This window comes from Carassius gibelio, chromosome A19, assembly GCF_023724105.1.
Source record: "Carassius gibelio isolate Cgi1373 ecotype wild population from Czech Republic chromosome A19, carGib1.2-hapl.c, whole genome shotgun sequence".
NCBI classification, from domain to species: Eukaryota; Metazoa; Chordata; class Actinopteri; order Cypriniformes; family Cyprinidae; genus Carassius; species Carassius gibelio.
The window spans coordinates 1,383,480-1,401,433 of record NC_068389.1 but is presented as its reverse complement, the minus strand read 5'-3'; the positions used below and the strand labels follow the sequence as shown (position 1 = coordinate 1,401,433).

The 17,954-nt window shown below is 36.2% G+C and overlaps 12 pseudogenes; all 12 read right to left on the bottom strand.

Moving 5' to 3' along the window:
- Nucleotides 1-159: 159 nt before the first annotated feature.
- LOC127936375 (uncharacterized) lies at nt 160-278 on the bottom strand (annotated as a pseudogene).
- A 498-nt stretch (nt 279-776) lies between these two features.
- Nucleotides 777-895, bottom strand: LOC127937524 (uncharacterized; annotated as a pseudogene).
- A 511-nt stretch (nt 896-1,406) lies between these two features.
- Nucleotides 1,407-1,525, bottom strand: LOC127937570 (uncharacterized; annotated as a pseudogene).
- A 920-nt stretch (nt 1,526-2,445) lies between these two features.
- On the bottom strand, nt 2,446-2,564 carry LOC127936909 (uncharacterized; annotated as a pseudogene).
- A 787-nt stretch (nt 2,565-3,351) lies between these two features.
- On the bottom strand, nt 3,352-3,470 carry LOC127936201 (uncharacterized; annotated as a pseudogene).
- A 1,065-nt stretch (nt 3,471-4,535) lies between these two features.
- Nucleotides 4,536-4,654, bottom strand: LOC127936547 (uncharacterized; annotated as a pseudogene).
- A 655-nt stretch (nt 4,655-5,309) lies between these two features.
- On the bottom strand, nt 5,310-5,428 carry LOC127936911 (uncharacterized; annotated as a pseudogene).
- A 1,842-nt stretch (nt 5,429-7,270) lies between these two features.
- Nucleotides 7,271-7,389, bottom strand: LOC127937106 (uncharacterized; annotated as a pseudogene).
- Nucleotides 7,390-7,889: 500 nt separating this feature from the next.
- LOC127937592 (uncharacterized) lies at nt 7,890-8,007 on the bottom strand (annotated as a pseudogene).
- Nucleotides 8,008-8,931: 924 nt separating this feature from the next.
- On the bottom strand, nt 8,932-9,050 carry LOC127936732 (uncharacterized; annotated as a pseudogene).
- A 1,070-nt stretch (nt 9,051-10,120) lies between these two features.
- On the bottom strand, nt 10,121-10,239 carry LOC127936546 (uncharacterized; annotated as a pseudogene).
- Nucleotides 10,240-17,716: 7,477 nt separating this feature from the next.
- On the bottom strand, nt 17,717-17,835 carry LOC127936200 (uncharacterized; annotated as a pseudogene).
- Between the last annotated feature and the right edge of the window lie 119 nt (nt 17,836-17,954).

The window sequence follows — 17,954 nt, the reverse complement described above, 5'->3', positions numbered from 1 at the left end:
AATTCGTGAAAAATATCCAAACATTTAAAGCACCTGGTATTCCCAGGCAGTCTCCCATCCATGTACTAACCTGGCGCAAACCTGCTTATATTCAGAGATCGGGCATTGACTCTAATTTTTTGGCAAAATTATTATATACTAAGTGAAAAATTTCAAAAAAGCTTACAGTACCTGGCATTCCCAGGTGGTCTCCCATCCAGGCACTAACCAGGCCCAAACCTGCTTAGCTTACGAGATCAGACAAGATCAGGCATAGCCAGGCTGGTATGGCCATAAGCGAAGACTGCTGCAAAGAGAAGGCTATTTAAAGATCAGCCAATCTACTCGCCAGTACATTATAAAAGTAGGAAAGAAACCCCAAAAGCTTAAAGCACCTGGTATTCCTAGGCGGTCTCTCATCCAAGTACTAACCTGGCCCAAACCTGCTTATATTCAGAGATCGGGCATTGACTCTATTTTTTGGCAAATTTATTATATACTAAGTGAAAAAATTCCAAAAGCTTAAAGCACCTGGTATTCCTTGGCGGTCTCTCATCCAAGTACTAACCAGACCTAAACCTGCTAAGATTCAGAGATCGGGCATTGACTCTTTTTTTTTTTTTTGCAAGATTATAATATAATTCGTGAAAAATATCCAAACATTTAAAGCACCTGGTATTCCCAGGCAGTCTCCCGTCCATGTACTAACCTGGCGCAAACCTGCTTATATTCAGAGATCGGGCATTGACTCTATTTTTTGGCAAAATTATTATATACTAAGTGAAAAATTTCAAAAAACCTTAGAGTACCTGGTATTCCCAGTCGGTCTCCCATCCAGGCACTAACCAGGCCCAAACCTGCTTAGCTTACGAGATCAGACAAGATCGGGCATAGCCAGGCTGGTATGGCCATAAGCGAAGACTGCTGCAAAGAGAAGGCTATTTAAAGATCAGCCAATCTACTCGCCAGTACATTATAAAAGTAGGAAAGAAACCCCAAAAGCTTAAAGCACCTGGTATTCCTAGGCGGTCTCTCATCCAAGTACTAACCTGGCCCAAACCTGCTTATATTCAGAGATCGGGCATTGACTCTATTTTTTGGCAAATTTATTATATACTAAGTGAAAAAATTCCAAAAGCTTAAAGCACCTGGTATTCCTTGGCGGTCTCTCATCCAAGTACTAACCAGACCTAAACCTGCTAAGATTCAGAGATCGGGCATTGACTCTTTTTTTATTTTATTTTTTTTTTTTTGCAAGATTATTATATAATTCGTGAAAAATATCCAAACATTTAAAAGCACCTGGTATTACCAGGCAGTCTCCCATCCATGTACTAACCTGGCGCAAACCTGCTTATATTCAGAGATCGGGCATTGACTCTATTTTTGGGCAAAATTATTATATACTAAGTGAAAAATTTCAAAAAACCTTAGAGTACCTGGTATTCCCAGGCGGTCTCCCATCCAGGCACTAACCAGGCCCAAACCTGCTTAGCTTACGAGATCAGACAAGATCGGGCCTAGCCAGGCTGGTATGGCCATAAGCGAAGACTGCTGCAAAGAGAAGGCTATTTAAAGATCAGCCAATCTACTCGCCAGTACATTATAAAAGTAGGAAAGAAACCCCAAAAGCTTAAAGCACCTGGTATTCCTAGGCGGTCTCTCATCCAAGTACTAACCAGACCTAAACCTGCTAAGATTCAGAGATCGGGCATTGACTCTATTTTTTTTTTTTTTGCAAGATTATTATATAATTTGTGAAAAATATCCAAAAATTTAAAGCACCTGGTATTCCCAGGCAGTCTCCCATCCATGTACTAACCTGGCCCAAACCTGCTTATATTCAGAGATCGGGCACTGACTCTATTTTTTGCCAAATTTATTATATACTAAGTGAAAAAATTCCAAAAGCTTAAAGCACCTGGTATTGCTTGGCGGTCTCTCATCCAAGTACTAACCAGATCTAAACCTGCTAACATTCAGAGATCGGGCATTGACTCTTTTTTTTTTTTTTTTTGCCAGATTATTATATAATTCGTGAAAAATATCCAAAAATTTAAAGCACCTGGTATTCCCAGGCAGTCTCCCATCCATGTACTAACCTGGCGCAAACCTGCTTATATTCAGAGATCGGGCATTGACTCTATTTTTTGCCAAATTTATTATATACTAAGTGAAAAAATTCCAAAAGCTTAAAGCACCTGGTATTCCTTGGCGGTCTCTCATCCAAGTACTAACTAGACCTAAACCTGCTAAAATTCAGAGATCGGGCATTGACTCTTTTTTTTTTTTTGCAAGATTATTATATAATTCGTGAAAAATATCCAAACATTTAAAGCACCTGGTATTCCCAGGCAGTCTCCCATCCATGTACTAACCTGGCGCAAACCTGCTTATATTCAGAGATCGGGCATTGACTCTATTTTTTGGCAAAATTATTATATACTAAGTGAAAAATTTCAAAAAAGCTTAGAGTACCTGGTATTCCCAGGCGGTCTCCCATCCTGGCACTAAACAGGCCCAAACCTGCTTAGCTTACGAGATCAGACAAGATCGGGCATAGCCAGGCTGGTATGGCCATAAGCGAAGACTGCTGCAAAGAGAAGGCTATTTAAAGATCAGCCAATCTACTCGCCAGTACATTATAAAAGAAGGAAAGAAACCCCAAAAGCTTAAAGCACCTGGTATTCCTAGGCGGTCTCTCATCCAAGTACTAACCTGGCCCAAACCTGCTTATATTCAGAGATCGGGCATTGACTCTATTTTTTGCCAAATTTATTATATACTAAGTGAAAAAATTCCAAAAGCTTAAAGCACCTGGTATTCCTTGGCGGTCTATCATTCAATTACTAACCAGACCTTAACCTGCTAAGATTCAGAGATCGGGCATTGACTTCTTCTTTTTTTTTTTTTTTTTTTTTTGCAAGATTATTATATAATTCGTGAAAAATATCCAAAAATTTAAAGCACCTGGTATTCCCAGGCAGTCTCCCATCCATGTACTAACCTGGCCCAAACCTGCTTATATTCAGAGATCGGGCATTGACTCTATTTTTGGCCAAATTTATTATATACTAAGTGAAAAAATTCCAAAAGCTTAAAGCACCTGGTATTCCTTGGCGGTCTCTAATCCAAGTACTAACCAGACCTAAACCTGCTAAGATTCAGAGATCGGGCATTGACTCTTTTTTTTTTTTTTGCAAGATTATTATATAATTCGTGAAAAATATCCAAACATTTAAAGCACCTGGTATTCCCAGGCAGTCTCCCATCCATGTACTAACCTGGCGCAAACCTGCTTATATTCAGAGATCGGGCATTGACTCTATTTTTTGGCAAAATTATTATATACTAAGTGAAAAATTTCAAAAAAGCTTACAGTACCTGGCATTCCCAGGCGGTCTCCCATCCAGGCACTAACCAGGCCCAAACCTGCTTAGCTTACGAGATCAGACAAGATCGGGCATAGCCAGGCTGGTATGGCCATAAGCGAAGACTGCTGCAAAGAGAAGGCTATTTAAAGATCAGCCAATCTACTCGCCAGTACATTATAAAAGTAGGAAAGAAACCCCAAAAGCTTAAAGCACCTGGTATTCCTAGGCGGTCTCTCATCCAAGTACTAACCTGGCCCAAACCTGCTTATATTCAGAGATCGGGCATTGACTCTATTTTTTGCCAAATTTATTATATACTAAGTGAAAAAAATCCAAAAGCTTAAAGCACCTGGTATTCCTTGGCGGTCTATCATTCAAGTACTAACCAGACCTTAACCTGCTAACATTCAGAGATCGGGCATTGACTTCTTCTTTTTTTTTTTTTTTTTTTTGCAAGATTATTATATAATTCGTGAAAAATATCCAAAAATTTAAAGCACCTGGTATTCCCAGGCAGTCTCCCATCCATGTACTAACCTGGCCCAAACCTGCTTATATTCAGAGATCGGGCATTGACTCTATTTTTTGCCAAATTTATTATATACTAAGTGAAAAAATTCCAAAAGCTTTAAGCACCTGGTATTCCTAGGCGGTCTTTCAACCAAGTACTAACCAGACCTAAACCTGCTAAGATTCAGAGATCGGGCATTGACTCTTTTTTTTTTTTTTTGCCAGATTATTATATAATTCGTGAAAAATATCCAAAAATTTAAAGCACCTGGTATTCCCAGGCAGTCTTCCATCCATGTACTAACCTGGCGCAAACCTGCTTATATTCAGAGATCGGGCATTGACTCTATTTTTTGCCAAATTTATTATATACTAAGTGAAAAAATTCCAAAAGCTTAAAGCACCTGGTATTCCTTGGCGGTCTCTCATCCAAGTACTAACTAGACCTAAACCTGCTAAAATTCAGAGATCGGGCATTGACTCTTTTTTTTTTTTTTTTGCAAGATTATTATATAATTCGTGAAAAATATCCAAACATTTAAAGCACCTGGTATTCCCAGGCAGTCTCCCATCCATGTACTAACCTGGCGCAAACCTGCTTATATTCAGAGATCGGGCATTGACTCTATTTTTTGGCAAAATTATTATATACTAAGTGAAAAATTTCAAAAAAGCTTAGAGTACCTGGTATTCCCAGGCGGTCTCCCATCCAGGCACTAACCAGGCCCAAACCTGCTTAGCTTACGAGATCAGACAAGATCGGGCATAGCCAGGCTGGTATGGCCATAAGCGAATACTGCTGCAAAGAGAAGGCTATTTAAAGATCAGCCAATCTACTCGCCAGTACATTATAAAAGTAGGAAAGAAACCCCAAAAGCTTAAAGCACCTGGTATTCCTAGGCGGTCTCTCATCCAAGTACTAACCTGGCCCAAACCTGCTTATATTCAGAGATCGGGCATTGACTCTATTTTTTGGCAAATTTATTATATACTAAGTGAAAAAATTCCAAAAGCTTAAAGCACCTGGTATTCCTTGGCGGTCTATCATTCAATTACTAACCAGACCTTAACCTGCTAAGATTCAGAGATCGGGCATTGACTTCTTCTTTTTTTTTTTTTTTTTGCAAGATTATTATATAATTCGTGAAAAATATCCAAAAATTTAAAGCACCTGGTATTCCCATGCAGTCTCCCATCCATGTACTAACCTGGCTCAAACCTGCTTATATTCAGAGATCGGGCATTGACTCTATTTTTTGCCAAATTTATTATATACTAAGTGAAAAAATTCCAAAAGCTTAAAGCACCTGGTATTCCTTGGCGGTCTCTCATCCAAGTACTAACCAGACCTAAACCTGCTAAGATTCAGAGATCGGGCATTGACTCTTTTTTTTTTTTTTTTTTTTTTGGCAAAATTATTATATACTAAGTGAAAAATTTCAAAAAAGCTTACAGTACCTGGCATTCCCAGGCGGTCTCCCATCCAGGCACTAACCAGGCCCAAACCTGCTTAGCTTACGAGATCAGACAAGATCGGTCATAGCCAGGCTGGTATGGCCATAAGCGAAGACTGCTGCAAAGAGAAGGCTATTTAAAGATCAGCCAATCTACTCGCCAGTACATTATAAAAGTAGGAAAGAAACCCCAAAAGCTTAAAGCACCTGGTATTCCTAGGCGGTCTCTCATCCAAGTACTAACCTGGCCCAAACCTGCTTATATTCAGAGATCGGGCATTGACTCTATTTTTTGCCAAATTTATTATATACTAAGTGAAAAAATTCCAAAAGCTTAAAGCACCTGGTATTCCTTGGCGGTCTATCATTCAAGTACTAACCAGACCTTAACCTGCTAAGATTCAGAGATCGGGCATTGACTTCTTCTTTTTTTTTTTTTTTTTTCAAGATTATTATATAATTCGTGAAAAATATCCAAAAATGTAAAGCACCTGGTATTCCCAGGCAGTCTCCCATCCATGTACTAACCTGGCCCAAACCTGCTTATATTCAGAGATCGGGCATTGACTCTATTTTTTGCCAAATTTATTATATACTAAGTGAAAAAATTCCAAAAGCTTTAAGCACCTGGTATTCCTAGGCGGTCTTTCAACCAAGTACTAACCAGACCTAAACCTGCTAAGATTCAGAGATCGGGCATTGACTCTTTTTTTTTTTTTTGCCAGATTATTATATAATTCGTGAAAAATATCCAAAAATGTAAAGCACCTGGTATTCCCAGGCAGTCTCCCATCCATGTACTAACCTGGCGCAAACCTGCTTATATTCAGAGATCGGGCATTGACTCTATTTTTTGCCAAATTTATTATATACTAAGTGAAAAAATTCCAAAAGCTTAAAGCACCTGGTATTCCTTGGCGGTCTCTCATCCAAGTACTAACTAGACCTAAACCTGCTAAAATTCAGAGATCGGGCATTGACTCTTTTTTTTTTTTTTTTTTTTTTTTTTTGCAAGATTATTATATAATTCGTGAAAAATATCCAAACATTTAAAGCACCTGGTATTCCCAGGCAAATTTATTATATACTAAGTGAAAAAATTCCAAAAGCTTAAAGCACCTGGTATTCCTTGGCGGTCTATCATTCAATTACTAACCAGACCTTATCCTGCTAAGATTCAGAGATCGGGCATTGACTTCTTCTTTTTTTTTTTTTTTTGCAAGATTATTATATAATTCGTGAAAAATATCCAAAAATTTAAAGCACCTGGTATTCCCAGGCAGTCTCCCATCCATGTACTAACCTGGCTCAAACCTGCTTATATTCAGAGATCGGGCATTGACTCTATTTTTTGCCAAATTTATTATATACTAAGTGAAAAAATTCCAAAAGCTTAAAGCACCTGGTATTCCTTGGCGGTCTCTCATCCAAGTACTAACCAGACCTAAACCTGCTAAGATTCAGAGATCGGGCATTGACTCTTTTTTTTTTTTTTTTTTTTTGCAAGATTATTATATAATTCGTGAAAAATATCCAAAAATTTAAAGCACCTGGTATTCCCAGGCAGTCTCCCATCCATGTACTAACCTGGCGCAAACCTGCTTATATTCAGAGATCGGGCATTGACTCTATTTTTTGCCAAATTTATTATATACTAAGTGAAAAAATTCCAAAAGCTTAAAGCACCTGGTATTCCTTGGCGGTCTCTCATCCAAGTACTAACTAGACCTAAACCTGCTAAAATTCAGAGATCGGGCATTGACTCTTTTTTTTTTTTTTTGCAAGATTATTATATAATTCGTGAAAAATATCCAAACATTTAAAGCACCTGGTATTCCCAGGCAGTCTCCCATCCATGTACTAACCTGGCGCAAACCTGCTTATATTCAGAGATCGGGCATTGACTCTATTTTTTGGCAAAATTATTATATACTAAGTGAAAAATTTCAAAAAAGCTTAGAGTACCTGGTATTCCCAGGCGGTCTCCCATCCAGGCACTAACCAGGCCCAAACCTGCTTAGCTTACGAGATCAGACAAGATCAGGCATAGCCAGGCTGGTATGGCCATAAGCGAAGACTGCTGCAAAGAGAAGGCTATTTAAAGATCAGCCAATCTACTCGCCAGTACATTATAAAAGTAGGAAAGAAACCCCAAAAGCTTAAAGCACCTGGTATTCCTAGGCGGTCTCTCATCCAAGTACTAACCTGGCCCAAACCTGCTTATATTCAGAGATCGGGCATTGACTCTATTTTTTGCCAAATTTATTATATACTAAGTGAAAAAATTCCAAAAGCTTAAAGCACCTGGTATTCCTTGGCGGTCTCTCATCCAAGTACTAACCTGACCTAAACCTGCTAAGATTCAGAGATCGGGCATTGACTCTTTTTTTTTTTTTTTTGCAAGATTATTATATAATTCGTGAAAAATATCCAAACATTTAAAGCACCTGGTATTCCCAGGCAGTCTCCCATCCATGTACTAACCTGGCGCAAACCTGCTTATATTCAGAGATCGGGCATTGACTCTATTTTTGGGCAAAATTATTATATACTAAGTGAAAAATTTCAAAAAACCTTAGAGTACCTGTATTCCCAGGCGGTCTCCCATCCAGGCACTAACCAGGCCCAAACCTGCTTAGCTTACGAGATCAGACAAGATCGGGCATAGCCAGGCTGGTATGGCCATAAGCGAAGACTGCTGCAAAGAGAAGGCTATTTAAAGATCAGCCAATCTACTCGCCAGTACATTATAAAAGTAGGAAAGAAACCCCAAAAGCTTAAAGCACCTGGTATTCCTAGGCGGTCTCTCATCCAAGTACTAACCAGACCTAAACCTGCTAAGATTCAGAGATCGGGCATTGACTCTATTTTTTTTTTTTTTTTGCAAGATTATTATATAATTTGTGAAAAATATCCAAAAATTTAAAGCACCTGGTATTCCCAGGCAGTCTCCCATCCATGTACTAACCTGGCCCAAACCTGCTTATATTCAGAGATCGGGCACTGACTCTATTTTTTGCCAAATTTATTATATACTAAGTGAAAAAATTCCAAAAGCTTAAAGCACCTGGTATTGCTTGGCGGTCTCTCATCCAAGTACTAACCAGATCTAAACCTGCTAACATTCAGAGATCGGGCATTGACTCTTTTTTTTTTTTTTTTTGCCAGATTATTATATAATTCGTGAAAAATATCCAAAAATTTAAAGCACCTGGTATTCCCAGGCAGTCTCCCATCCATGTACTAACCTGGCGCAAACCTGCTTATATTCAGAGATCGGGCATTGACTCTATTTTTTGCCAAATTTATTATATACTAAGTGAAAAAATTCCAAAAGCTTAAAGCACCTGGTATTCCTTGGCGGTCTCTCATCCAAGTACTAACTAGACCTAAACCTGCTAAAATTCAGTGATCGGGCATTGACTCTTTTTTTTTTTTTTGCAAGATTATTATATAATTCGTGAAAAATATCCAAACATTTAAAGCACCTGGTATTCCCAGGCAGTCTCCCATCCATGTACTAACCTGGCGCAAACCTGCTTATATTCAGAGATCGGGCATTGACTCTAATTTTTTGGCAAAATTATTATATACTAAGTGAAAAATTTCAAAAAAGCTTACAGTACCTGGCATTCCCAGGCGGTCTCCCATCCAGGCACTAACCAGGCCCAAACCTGCTTAGCTTACGAGATCAGACAAGATCAGGCATAGCCAGGCTGGTATGGCCATAAGCGAAGACTGCTGCAAAGAGAAGGCTATTTAAAGATCAGCCAATCTACTCGCCAGTACATTATAAAAGTAGGAAAGAAACCCCAAAAGTTTAAAGCACCTGGTATTCCTAGGCGGTCTCTCATCCAAGTACTAACCTGGCCCAAACCTGCTTATATTCAGAGATCGGGCATTGACTCTATTTTTTGCCAAATTTATTATATACTAAGTGAAAAAAATCCAAAAGCTTAAAGCACCTGGTATTCCTTGGCGGTCTATCATTCAAGTACTAACCAGACCTTAACCTGCTAACATTCAGAGATCGGGCATTGACTTCTTCTTTTTTTTTTTTTTTTTTTTTTTTTTGCAAGATTATTATATAATTCGTGAAAAATATCCAAAAATTTAAAGCACCTGGTATTCCCAGGCAGTCTCCCATCCATGTACTAACCTGGCCCAAACCTGCTTATATTCAGAGATCGGGCATTGACTCTATTTTTTGCCAAATTTATTATATACTAAGTGAAAAAATTCCAAAAGCTTTAAGCACCTGGTATTCCTAGGCGGTCTTTCAACCAAGTACTAACCAGACCTAAACCTGCTAAGATTCAGAGATCGGGCATTGACTCTTTTTTTTTTTTTTTGCCAGATTATTATATAATTCGTGAAAAATATCCAAAAATTTAAAGCACCTGGTATTCCCAGGCAGTCTCCCATCCATGTACTAACCTGGCGCAAACCTGCTTATATTCAGAGATCGGGCATTGACTCTATTTTTTGCCAAATTTATTATATACTAAGTGAAAAAATTCCAAAAGCTTAAAGCACCTGGTATTCCTTGGCGGTCTCTCATCCAAGTACTAACTAGACCTAAACCTGCTAAAATTCAGAGATCGGGCATTGACTCTTTTTTTTTTTTTTTGCAAGATTATTATATAATTCGTGAAAAATATCCAAACATTTAAAGCACCTGGTATTCCCAGGCAGTCTCCCATCCATGTACTAACCTGGCGCAAACCTGCTTATATTCAGAGATCGGGCATTGACTCTATTTTTTGGCAAAATTATTATATACTAAGTGAAAAATTTCAAAAAAGCTTAGAGTACCTGGTATTCCCAGGCGGTCTCCCATCCAGGCACTAACCAGGCCCAAACCTGCTTAGCTTACGAGATCAGACAAGATCGGGCATAGCCAGGCTGGTATGGCCATAAGCGAAGACTGCTGCAAAGAGAAGGCTATTTAAAGATCAGCCAATCTACTCGCCAGTACATTATAAAAGTAGGAAAGAAACCCCAAAAGCTTAAAGCACCTGGTATTCCTAGGCGGTCTCTCATCCAAGTACTAACCTGGCCCAAACCTGCTTATATTCAGAGATCGGGCATTGACTCTATTTTTTGCCAAATTTATTATATACTAAGTGAAAAAATTCCAAAAGCTTAAAGCACCTGGTATTCCTTGGCGGTCTATCATTCAATTACTAACCAGACCTTAACCTGCTAAGATTCAGAGATCGGGCATTGACTTCTTCTTTTTTTTTTTTTTGCAAGATTATTATATAATTCGTGAAAAATATCCAAAAATTTAAAGCACCTGGTATTCCCAGGCAGTCTCCCATCCATGTACTAACCTGGCTCAAACCTGCTTATATTCAGAGATCGGGCATTGACTCTATTTTTTGCCAAATTTATTATATACTAAGTGAAAAAATTCCAAAAGCTTAAAGAACCTGGTATTCCTTGGCGGTCTCTCATCCAAGTACTAACTAGACCTAAACCTGCTAAAATTCAGTGATCGGGCATTGACTCTTTTTTTTTTTTTTGCAAGATTATTATATAATTCGTGAAAAATATCCAAACATTTAAAGCACCTGGTATTCCCAGGCAGTCTCCCATCCATGTACTAACCTGGCGCAAACCTGCTTATATTCAGAGATCGGGCATTGACTCTAATTTTTTGGCAAAATTATTATATACTAAGTTAAAAATTTCAAAAAAGCTTAGAGTACCTGGTATTCCCAGGCGGTCTCCCATCCAGGCACTAACCAGGCCCAAACCTGCTTAGCTTACGAGATCAGACAAGATCGGGCATTTTTTTTTTTTTTTTTTATTATTAAAAACACAAAATTTTTATACATTCACAGTCTTACATTTGAAGCATATGCGGAAATAGAAAATGTATATATATATATATATATATATATATATATATATATATATATATATATATATATATATATATATATATATATAAAAAAAAAAAAGAAATAAGGAAATAAAGAAAGTACATAAGTAAGGAGAAAAAAATAAAAATAATAATAATAATAATAAAATAACAAAATTACAATTAAAATCTTTCAGGCAAAATCACATTAAAACCTGACCATGTTTTAATAATGTATGGATTGTTTTCTACAATGTATTTGTCAAATACATCCATTTGTGCATTAATATTAAAATAGTCGTATATGTCTTCCATCACTGCAGTCAGATACTGTTTAAATAAGTTACATAATGAAAGTTCTTTGTTTTTCATTTTCATTATATTCCTTCTTCTCCAAATCGTATATCTTGCTACTGTTAACCATAAATTTAATGCATAAACATTTTGTGCAGTTCCATTAAAACCAAATAAAATCAATGTTTCCCATTTCTCTAACCAATCATTCTGATCATTTAAAAAGTCCCCCACAATTTTCCTTAACATCTTCATAAAATTGTCTAATTTTTTACATTTTAAAAACAAATGTAACACTCCTTCATCTTTTTCCATACATAATTTACATTTTGCATCTTGTGCTATTCCAATTTTTGCCAATTTCATTTCAGTCATTAAAACATTGTGTCTCAACAAGAAATCCAAATTATGCAGGGCGGGACTTTTAAACCTACATTTTACATTTTTCCAGATTTTTGTTACATCTAATTCACAAAAAGACCTTTCCCAAAAATCTGTTGCTTTTGGTCTTAAAAATACAAGATCACATAAACAAACATAAAACATTTTAAGAACACAGCCATTGAAAGGAATCTGTTCATCATTTCTTTTTAAAAAAACTCCAGGTTTCTCATTTCCTGTTTCTTCATCGTCAATGCTTTTAATCCACTGTAGTGGCACAGCTTCTTTTAATTTTATGTATTGCTCCTTAATCAGCTTTCTATTTTCTATATCTTCATTCTCTTCTAATATGTCTATAATTGCCTGTAAAGGTAAAAACCCAGGTTTTACCTCATATAAAATGTCTTTGACTTGTCTTAATCCTGCATAATACCATTTCTTATAAAAAATTGTATTACTATTCCTTAAAATCAATTTGTTTAAGAAAAGGGGCTGTTTCAATAGTTGCTCTCTTCCTTTAAACTCCACATGAACCTTCCCTTTAAAAACTTTCCATGCTCTTAAGACTTCTTTATAAAATTCAGGTATCTTCTCAAGCATATTATCTGTAAAATTCATCCACATAAAATCATCCCCCATTTTCCCACACTTATTTATAAAGAAACTCATAATTTTTTTCCATACCATATCATCATTATTCCAAAACTTTTTTACTGTCTTTATTCTCATACTCTTCATTCTTACCATTGGATCTATGAGTCTCAAACCTCCCTTTTCCACCTCCCCAATTATTGTGTCATATGCTATTTTTGCTGGCTTATCATCCCATAAAAACTTTAAAATATAAGTTTTTATTCTTTTGTACGCCCATGCTGGCAGACTAACCACACTTAAAATATACCACATCTTAGACAGGAATAAAGAATTTAGAACTAATACTTTCCCTTTTAAAAACAATTCTCTTTGTTTCCAAAAGTTAAGTCTTTTTTCCATTTTGCCTATAACCTCCTCCCAAATCAGGTCTCTTGTTTTCATTTCATCTTTCCCAAGTATAACTCCTAAAATCTTTAATTGGTTCTTCTGCTCTTTAAATTCCCATTGTCTTCCCAAAGTATCCACCTTCCCTATCCTCATATACTCAGTCTTTTCTTTATTGACTTTAGCTCCTGTTCCGCTACAATATTTTTCAAAAATTAACATTGCTTTTTCGATACTCTTTAAATCCTTTAAAAACAAAGTCGTGTCATCTGCATATTGGAAAATTTTTTGTTGCATTACACAATTTTCAACTAAAATTCCTTGTATTTGTTTTTCTTTATTAATTGCTATTCCTAATGGTTCAGCAACTAAAGTATAAAGTAATGCCGATAAAGGACAGCCCTGCCTTATAGACCTCGAAATTTCAATATAATCAGTTAAAAACCCATTTACTTTAATACAACTTAAAATGTCAGTATAGAAACATTTCATCCATGTTATAAAATTCCTCCCAAATCCAAATTTTTCAATTAAGTCAAACAAATATTTATGCTCTACTCTGTCGAAAGCCTTTTCCAAATCTATGCTAATTAAATACCCTCCTTCACCTTTTTCTTTCATATACCACATTAAGTCTCTAATATTTGTTACTATGTCTGATATATCTCTATTTAAGACACCATATGCCTGATTTGTTGTTATGATGTTTGGAATCACTTTTTTCAGTCTGTTTGCCATGATCTTAGCCAAAATCTTATAGTCAGTATTTAGCATACTCAACGGTCTGTAATTTTTAAGATGATCTTTATCTCCTTTATTCTTATAGATAATTTTTATCATTCCTGTCTTCATGCTTTCACTCATTTTTTTCTGCTTAAAAGTATCAGCAAATAAATTGTGCAGAATAGGTATTAAAACATGTTTAAAAACTTTGTAAAACTCAGATGTTAAGCCATCTAGTCCTGGACTTTTCCCATTCTTCAACTGGTCTATAACCTCTTCAATTTCCTCTTCATTTATATCCTTATCACACATTCTTTTATCTTCTTCATTTACTTGAACTTGAATTTGATTCAATAAATATTCTTCATCTTTCACATTTATATTATCTTTTTTAAATAAGGTAGTATAAAAATCCTTCACTTCTTTTAAAATACCTTGTTTTTCCTTCACAACTTTCCCATCTTTTAATATACTTTTGATCAATTCTGCATGTTTTCTTGATTTCTCAAACTCAAAAAAGAATTGTGTACTTCTTTCTCCCTCTACTGTATTTTTCGCTCTGCTTCTAATTTTAGCTCCCCTGCACTTTTCCTCCTCTATTTTCTTAAATTGTTCTTCTAAAAACACTATTTTTGTCACATCCATCTTTCCTTCAGACATCTTTTTCATTTCTTCTTCCCATTCCTTATTTAAAAATCTTTCTTTACTTTTCTTTGTCTTTTGCAATCTTTTTGAATATTCAATGGATATTTTTTTCATAACTTTTTTCAAATTATCCCACCACAAACTTTTTTCTTCATCATATAGAATATTGTTTATACTATTTATTATGACATTTTCTATTTCCATTTTGTAAGACTCGTTTTTTAAAAGTTCAGCATTTAAAACCCACACCCCTGGACCTCTCTCTACTCCACTAAAATCAATTATTACATTTAAAAAATCATGATCACTTTCACTGAACCTTTTATAAAATACTTTTGATATAAATAGTTCTAGCTGTCTGTTACATAAAACCAAATCAAGTCTACTTTGCTTTAATACTGTGTTCACAATTTGCCTTCTGGAATATTCTCTTTTTACTCTGTTTCTTTCCCGCCATATATCTAAAAATTTGTGTTTTTCCATCATTTTCTTTAATTCAGTTCTCCCCACATCTGATCTATATACCATATAATCCTCCACATCAATTCTTTCCAAAATAGTATTAAAATCCCCAATTAAAATTCCTTTTGTATAACCATCCATTAAAACATTTAAATTTTTAAAAAAGATGACTCTTTCTAAACGGTCATTTGGTGCATGAATTGTACATATCGTTAATTCTTCTTCTTTGCTTTTGACTTTAACTACTAACAATCTTCCTACATTATCTGTGAACATTTCTGTTGCTTTTTCTGTCACTCCCCTTCTAATTAAAATTGCTACTCCTTTTTTCCTGTTTGGGTCATTATTGTAAAAAAATTCTCCATCCCATATTTTCTTAAAACCATTAACAATGTCTTCATTCCATCCAGTTTCTTGTATACATATTATATCACTCTTCTTTGTTAAATAGAGTACATTTTCAAATTTAGTCCTAGTTGACAATCCTCTTGCATTGATTGACACTAGTTTCAACTGACTCATAGACAAAAAAAGAAAAATATAAATGCAAAACAAAACCCACATCACTTTTGTTCAGTCTCTCTCAAATCAACATCTTTTAAAGCAATTATCTCTACTTTCTTCTTCTTTTTTTCTTTAGATTCTCGTCTTATTCGTTGTCTTTCCAAGACCTTTTCAATGTTTATTTGTCCTGTTGTTTTCCCTTTAGTCCCCCTGCTCAAAAAACTTTTTTTTCTCTCCCCAATGTCGCTTACCTCTTCCGGGATTGTACTATCCTTTGTTCCATTATTATCTTCTTTATTTACCATTGCATCCTGCTCCACATTTTTCACAGAGTGTTGTAGTCCAGTCATCACTTTTTCTTCCCCATTCTGCTCATTCTCACTTGTTTCCTCTTCTTCTTCTTCCTCTCCTTCACTGCTCAGTACATCCTTTGTTAATCCACTTGTTTTTTGTGATGTATTTTCTTTATCAGCCTCCTCCAAATGCTCCACTTCATTATGCATCTCCATTTCCATTTCCTCATGTTCCTCTTCATCCGTTTCACATGCGCATGTTGGCAATGCCTTTCTGCAGCCTTGGCACCGCAGGGCTGTACAGTCCCGCGCATAATGCCCCTGCTCCAGGCATTCTCTGCATGTTAGTAGAGGGCAGTCTTTCTTTTCGTGTTCAGCACTTGAACATATTCTGCATATTTTTACTTGCTGATCATGAATGACTCTGAAGAACTGTATTCCTTCCTCTGTTTCAAAACTGGTGTTATATGGAAGGGACACCACGTCCTTAGGGAATTTGACTCGAATAAATCTTGTCCCATCTGCCACCATTGTCCCTGGGTAATACCTCCTTCTCAACGGCAGTATCGGTGTAACTCCCCACCTTTGCAGTTTTTGTAGTACATCCTTGTCATTGATATAATTTGGCAAACGTAAAAAAAAAAAGACTCTCTCCATTTCACAAAGTTTGCTTATTTTACACATTTGTCCATTCAATAGTAGTCCATTCAATAAATTGTCACAGTCTAGTTGATTCTCCAATGTAAGCTCATACTCGAAGTCATTTTTTTTCCTTAGTCCATATAGTTTACCTTTTCCAGTAATGTCCTCAATAGCTTTAATTATCATGATGGCAGTTAGTTTTTCTGGATTTTCCACAGTCATTGTCAGTGTTGTTTCTTTCTTGTATTCCCTCTGATATTTCATTTTGTCTTTTAATCTATTTATCATTTCATTTCTCCGACATTCTTCTTGTCTCTTTTCTCCTTTTGTATCAAACTTTTCTTTACCTTGTGTAGTTGGTTGCTGTTCAGTGCGGCCTTTCTCCATTTCAGCTCCATTTCTTTTCCTTCTTGATACAACAGTTGCCCATGTTTCATTGTAATCCTTTCCATCGTTTTTCATAATCCGTTTTTCCAAAGTAGTGTCTCCTTCAAAATCATTGTTCTTTTCCTCAAAAACCTTGTCCAGATCTGATCCATTAGCCATTGTTTCCATCCTTGTTAAATAGCTTAGCCACAAAAAAAAAAAAAAAAAAAAAAAAAAAAAACACAAACAAACAAAATAAAATAGCTCAAACCCCAGACAGTTTAAAACTGCCCGGGGTTAAAACGACGTTAACAAAAACAAAATACTTCAAACTTTTTAACTTGATATTAAACAAAAACAAAACAAATGAAAAAAAATGTGGGAGAGCCTTTCTCTCCAACTGCAGCACAGTACTTCCTGTCAGACTCTCTAGCGCCGTCAGGTTGGTCTGGCCGTAAGCGAAGACTGCTGCAAAGAGAAGGCTATTTAAAGATCAGCCAATCTACTCGCCAGTACATTATAAAAGTAGGAAAGAAACCCCAAAAGCTTAAAGCACCTGGTATTCCTAGGCGGTCTCTCATCCAAGTACTAACCTGGCCCAAACCTGCTTATATTCAGAGATCGGGCATTGACTCTATTTTTTGCCAAATTTATTATATACTAAGTGAAAAAATTCCAAAAGCTTAAAGCACCTGGTATTCCTTGGCGGTCTATCATTCAATTACTAACCAGACCTTAACCTGCTAAGATTCAGAGATCGGGCATTGACTTCTTTTTTTTTTTTTTTTTTGCAAGATTATTATATAATTCGTGAAAAATATCCAAAAATTTAAAGCACCTGGTATTCCCAGGCAGTCTCCCATCCATGTACTAACCTGGCCCAAACCTGCTTATATTCAGAGATCGGGCATTGACTCTATTTTTTGCCAAATTTATTATATACTAAGTGAAAAAATTCCAAAAGCTTAAAGCACCTGGTATTCCTTGGCGGTCTCTCATCCAAGTACTAACCTGACCTAAACCTGCTAAGATTCAGAGATCGGGCATTGACTCTTTTTTTTTTTTTTTTGCAAGATTATTATATAATTCGTGAAAAATATCCAAACATTTAAAGCACCTGGTATTCCCAGGCAGTCTCCCATCCATGTACTAACCTGGCGCAAACCTGCTTATATTCAGAGATCGGGCATTGACTCTATTTTTTGGCAAAATTATTATATACTAAGTGAAAAATTTCAAAAAAGCTTACAGTACCTGGCATTCCCAGGCGGTCTCCCATCCAGGCACTAACCAGGCCCAAACCTGCTTAGCTTACGAGATCAGACAAGATCGGGCATAGCCAGGCTGGTATGGCCATAAGCGAAGACTGCTGCAAAGAGAAGGCTATTTAAAGATCAGCCAATCTACTCGCCAGTACATTATAAAAGTAGGAAAGAAACCCCAAAAGCTTAAAGCACCTGGTATTCCTAGGCGGTCTCTC